The following is a 6,411-nucleotide window of genomic DNA, read 5'->3' on the forward strand; positions in this document are numbered from 1 at the left end:
TTTGGAGAAAAATGGGTATTTGGAGAATGGAACTTTAGTTTTTGTTTTCTAGGTCTAAGCTTTTTGTTTTACGGGAAGCTTCTTCTTGTTTCTTCTTTACACAAAACTATTTTATTTTTTATTTTTCTTTTACACTCAAACTATTTTTTTTATGTTTGGAGGGAAGTTTAGCAAAAAACTTATAATGTTTCGGGGGGGAAGTTTACCGCTAACTTTTGTTATTGAATTTTGATGCAACACCTGAAAAGCGTGCCCAGAAGTATCTTCGGGGACAGTTAACAATTGTTGCCAAAGAAATAATAGAGTAACGCTCTAAAAGCGTCACAAGAGTAGTTTAGGGGACAATTATGGGGGGTTGCGAAAACATTGTCAGCAACATCCATGAATCGTTGCCTAAGGCAACCTTTAGGCAACAATTTTTATATGTTGTCTAAAAAAGTGTTGCCAGAGACCATATTTGTTGTAGTGAGTGATCCAAGCTTGGACAGCAAACGATGGAACTGTGTGCTTGGCAACATCTTAGTGAATACATCAGCAAGTTGATCATGACTTCGTGTATAGGCAGTTTGAATAACATGATTCTGAACTTGGCGACGAATAAAGTGACAGTCAACCTCAATATGTTTCGTTCGTTCATGAAACACGGGATTCGTTGCGATATGCATAGCTGCCTGGTTGTCACAGAAAAGAGTCATAAGAAGACCCTTGAGCCATATCATTTCGCAAGCAGCAGATGCCATGACACGATATTCAGCTTCGGCACTAGAACGAGCAACAACATGTTGTTTTTTGCTACGCCAAGAAACATTACCACCAACAAACATACAATAACCAGTAGTTGATTTTCGATCAAGTGCATTTCCAGCCCAATCAGAATCACTATAACCAGTTATTTGTGTGTGACCGTTCTTAGCTAGGACAATCCCACGTCCAATTGACCCTTTAAGATAACGCAAGATGCGCTTGACGATGCCCAAATGAAAGATTTTAGGAGAATGCATAAACTGGCTAACAAGACTTACCGAATAAGTTATGTCAGGTCTAGTAATGGTAAGATAAATAAGCTTACCCACAAATCGCTGATAGTCATTAATATCATCTAAAGGTGCACTTGCAGTGTCAAAATTCAACTTACTATCCAATGGAGTAAGGGCCGGCTTACAATTCGTCATCTCAACATCTTCAAGTAAGTCAAGAATGTACTTTCGTTGGTTAAGAAATAGACCTTTACGAGAACTTGCCATTTCAATCCCAAGAAAGTAGTTTAAGTGGCCGAGATCTTTGATAGGAAAACGAGACTGCAATGTGCTCTTGAGTTTAGAAATAGCATGATCACTATTTCCGGCAATAATAAGATCATCAACATAGACAAGAACAACCAAAGTTTCATCTGAGACATGTCGAACAAATAATGAAGAATCTGCTGCACTTCTTAAGAATCCCAATTCTTGAAGAAAAGAACTCAATTTTGCATGCCAAGCATGTGGAGATTGTTTTAAACCATAGATAGATTTGTGAAGTTTGCAGGCCATTGAAGAATCTGAACTTTGTGGATGTCCTGGAGGTAATTTCATGTATACTTCTTCTTCAAGATCTCCATGTAAAAATGCATTCTTTACATCCATCTGGCTCATTAACCACCCACAGTTTACAGCAACAGAGAGCAAGGCACGAACTGTGTTCATTTTAGCAACAGGAGCAAAAGTCTCCTTATAGTCCACACCAAGTGTTTGAGTAAACCCTTGGGCTACAAGCCGAGCTTTATGTCTATCGACCGTGCCATCTGAATTAAACTTTGTTTTATACACCCAACGACTTCCAACAGGATTTTTCCCATTCGGAAGCTTAACAATAGTCCAAGTTTGATTTTCAGCTAGAGCTTGAAGCTCTTCATGCATAGCCTTTTTCCAAACTTCTTGATTGTTTGCTTCATAAAAGTTTTTTGGCTCATGTACACTAGAAATGGCAGAGAGAAACGCTGCATGACTTGAGGAGAATCGGTGATATGTAACATACTTGGATATTGGATGACAAACTGAATAAGTAACAAAGTCTTGGTGCTTTGTTGGTGGAGCACGATTTCGGATAGGGTAGCGATGGGGCTGTGAAACATCTTCACATATAGGAGACAAAGGCTCAACTTGTAACGGTTCTTCTTGTGAGAACTCAATTAATGGAGGTTGAGAATCAGCATGGCCTGCATTTTTTTCTAAACTTGTACTTGCAGATTCTGATATTGAAACAGGAGAAGAGTTGTCATTACTAGCTTCAGCTGAAGTAGGAGATGAATTTGAGTTACTAGGTAATTCATAACCTGCACAAGGCAAAGGAAAAATATCCTCCAAAGAGTCTTGAGAGTTAGTATAGAAAGGAGTTGTTTCTACAAATTTAACATCTCTCGTAACAAACATTTTTTGGGAATCAGGGTGATAACATTTATATCCTTTCTTTGTTGATGAGTAACCCAAGAAGACACACTTAACAACTCTTAGATCAAACTTATCACGAAAAGTATTTTGTATGTGCACAAAACATGTGCACCCAAATACCTTCAAATGAGACAAATCAAAAGATTTTCCCTGCAAAACTTCAAGAGGAGATTTAAAAGATAATACTCGGCTTGGTAACCGATTAATAATATAAACTGATGCCAATACCCCTTGAGACCAAAATAATTTTGGAACATGCATGTGTATCATCAAAGAACGAGTCTTTTCCAATAAGTCTCTATTCTTACGTTCAACTACTCCATTTTGTTGAGGAGTACCGACACAACTCGTTTGGTGCACAATACCATTAGAATTTAAATATTGTGTCATGTTTTTAGACATGTATTCTGTGCCATTATCAGACCGAAGAGTTTGAATTTTGGTAGAAAATTGATTAAGGACAAGCATGTGAAAATCCTTAAAAACATTCATAACTTCACTTTTAGATTTCAACAAGTACACCCAAGTAACACAAGAAAAATCATCAATAAATGTAATAAAATATTTAAAACCATCAAAAGATTCAATGGTAGGGCCCCAAATATCAGAGTGTACAAGCTCAAACATTTTATTACTCTTAGATAAAGAAGAAACAAAAGATAGTTTAGTAGACTTAGAACAATGACAAGTATCACAAGAAATAATTTTATTGTCCAAATGAGGAAGTAATCTAGTAAGGACATTATTTGATGGATGTGCTAGACGTTGATGCCATAGAATATGGTCCGTCAAGGAGGAAGAGAGGGTAGCAACTTTTGGATTTTTGGTGCTTAAAAAATTTCCTGAGATGTAGTAGAGTCCTTGTAAGAAGAATCCTTCACCAATCGTCTTCTTGGTAACAAGGTCCTGAAAAAGCACCACATGAGGAAGAAAAATAGCACGACAATTAAGTGCCTGAGTGAGTTTGCTAACCGAAAGCAATTGAACAGGAAAAGAAGGAACATACAAGGCTAAAGAATTTTCATTATTAGGGAATAACTTGAGTATTCCCTTACCAATAACAGGAACACCATATCCATTGGCAACAGACACATGAGAAGGACTAGAATTTTTTTCAAAATCTACTAGATTAGTCAATTTATTTGTCATGTGATCAGTGGCACCAGAATCAACAATCCAAAAATCATGCATAGTATTTAAATTCAAGGCAGTAGAGAGTGTATTTGACATACCTTCAGTTTTTCCATAAAAGGGATTTTCTGACCTATCCGCGAGGCCAGCAAAATTTCCAAGAAGTGTAGTAGAATTAGCAGAACTTGATGCTCCTTTTTCTTCCCTCAGCTTAAGAAATGTAGCAAACTCATTGATGAGTGAAATTTGATTAGAATTATTTACCATGTCTCCTTGCAAAGTCTAGCAACATGTGCTTTGTGCTTTGAAGGTCCCTTGTCCTTAGTAAACTTTGGTTTCAATTCTGGATGAAGAACCCAACATCGTTCAATTACATGCCCGATGTAATGACAATGTTGACACTTTAAATCTGGTCTTTTTCCTTTGTAGGAGCCTTCTGCTTTGGGTTGACGATTGACAGTAAAAGCATGAGCGTCGGATTTGGCAGAGTAGACAACTTCAGATAATGGAGACTTATTTTCTGCATTCATTACTTTCTTTCGCACTTCTTCTCTTTGAATCGTGGAACAAACAGCTGATAAGTTTGGCAGTTCTGAGGACATCAGAATATGACTGCGAAGATCTTCATATTCAGGTCCTAGACTTGCTAAAAATTGGAAAACTTTGTCCTCTTCAACTCGTTTACGAAGTGTGGCGGCATCTATGGTGTGTGGACGATGCACCTCAAGTTCATTCCACATCCTTTTCAGATTTCCAAGTAATTGAACAAATGGCTTACCAGATTGTTGCAGGTTCACGATGTCTCGTTGGAGTTCGAAAATGCGAGCGAAATTATTTTGTTGACCATACATATCACGAACTGAGGTCCATAGCTGCGCAACGGAATCTGAATAACTGAAGATCTCAGCAAGAGGTTGATCCATGGAATTTAGAATCCATGATCGCACTAATTGGTCTTTAGATAGCCAAGATGCATAATCTGGAGATTTCTTATCTGGAGAAGAGGTATTTTCGTCAATAAAAATGAGTTTAGATCTTCCACCTAGAGCAAGAGTTATGGCTCTTGACCAAGGATGGTAATTGAACTCATTTAACGTAACAGAGCTCAAACGTTGATTTGGATTGGATTCAAAATCCATCCCTGTAGAAGAAGACAAAGTAGAATTTTTGGACCCTACAGGGGTTGAAACAGACCCCGGAGAAGATTGATGTGCTTCCATAGTTTGGCACAAAAGGAACAATACCAAGACCAAAACAAAATAAAATTAAGCAAATGGAACGATTGCTACTGATACCATGTAGAAAAATAGAGTTAAAAGATTTATCATTGTCATATATTCATGTGCAGATTACAACCTCAATATATAGAGGAGATTATTGTTACAAAGGATAAAGTCTAGCCTAAGAGTTAGGAGAAATTAGCTATACATGAGTCAACAACTATTAGACAGCTAGTACTCATTGATACAGTATTAATTAGAGAATAAATAAAATATCTTAATCCTTAATTTCTCTAATACTTTCTATACAGATTTACGATGGTCATAATGAGAAATGCAAGATGCCAAAGACTGCTATATCTAGGCGATACATCGGAAAAGAGCCAAAAATGCTGACAAAGTATAGATTGATTAAAGCTATAGCTAATTAGCAAAATGTTATCTAGTTAGTTAAAAAACTAGCAACACAAGTTAGTGAGTTAGTTGTGATTTTATTAGTTAGATGAGGTAGTTATAAGTTTGTTAGATCTATCTCATCTATATAAGACTCATTACACTTGTATCATTAACCAATTTCAATCAATCATATACTGTATTCCTTTCATCTTCTTTACAAGCTAGAGCTTGCTTTCTCCATCAATGGAGCTTTATTCTTTACTTTTGGTATCAGCTTTATTCTTTGATATGGTATCAGAGCTTCTCAATTGAGAGCTCTGCTGCGCCATTATCGCTCTTTTTTTTTTTTTCCTGTACTTCTTTGTGATTCACCATGGTGCGTCGTACTCATGATGATATGGACGCAGTCCCTGAGATTTCTGTTCCTACCGATCCATCTCAAAACCCTTTACTATGTTCATCCCAACGAGAGTGGCACTGCTGCATTGGTTTCACCTCTTCTTGATGGCAAGAATTATCATTCATGGTCAAGATCCATGATGAAAGCTGTGATAATGAAGAATAAGCTACGATTCTTGGATGGTTCTTGTCCTAAGCCAGATCCGTTTCATCCAACCTTTGAAGCATGGCTTCGTTGCAATAATCTGGTTTTATCTTGGTTGATGAATTCGGTTATACCTGCCATTTCTCAAAGCTTGGTGTATATTGACTCTGCTTCTCAGGCTTGGGAAGATTTGAAGGCGCGTTTCGCGCGTGCTGATCGTGTGCGAGTTTCTTCTCTTCAACGGGAAATGTATGCTCTCCGTCAAGATTCTTGCTCCGTCACTGAATTCTTTACAAAATTGAAGGGTTTTGGGGAGGAATTGGAGCTGTATCGTCCTGTGCCTGATTGCACATGCACTTTTCGTTGCAAGTGTGAAGCTATGAGAAACGCCAAGAAGTTTAAAGAAGAAGATTTGGTGCTTCTCTTTCTCACAGGTTTGAATGATCATTATGCAATGGTAAGATCTCAGATTCTATTAATGGAACCTTTTCCTCAATTGAATGCTGCTTTTGGATTAGTAATTCAGCATGAAAGTCTTAATGGTTTAGAAACTATAAGTGATTCATTGGATAATTCTGCTTCTATCAATTTTGCACGCAAACCGTTTGGCAAAAGTCCTGCTTCTTCCAAAAATGACAAAATGTGCACTTATTGTCATAAGACTAATCACATTGTGGATAATTGCTTTAAG

Source organism: Trifolium pratense, linkage group LG7 (genome assembly GCF_020283565.1).
Source record: "Trifolium pratense cultivar HEN17-A07 linkage group LG7, ARS_RC_1.1, whole genome shotgun sequence".
In the NCBI taxonomy this organism is placed as follows: Eukaryota; Viridiplantae; Streptophyta; class Magnoliopsida; order Fabales; family Fabaceae; genus Trifolium; species Trifolium pratense.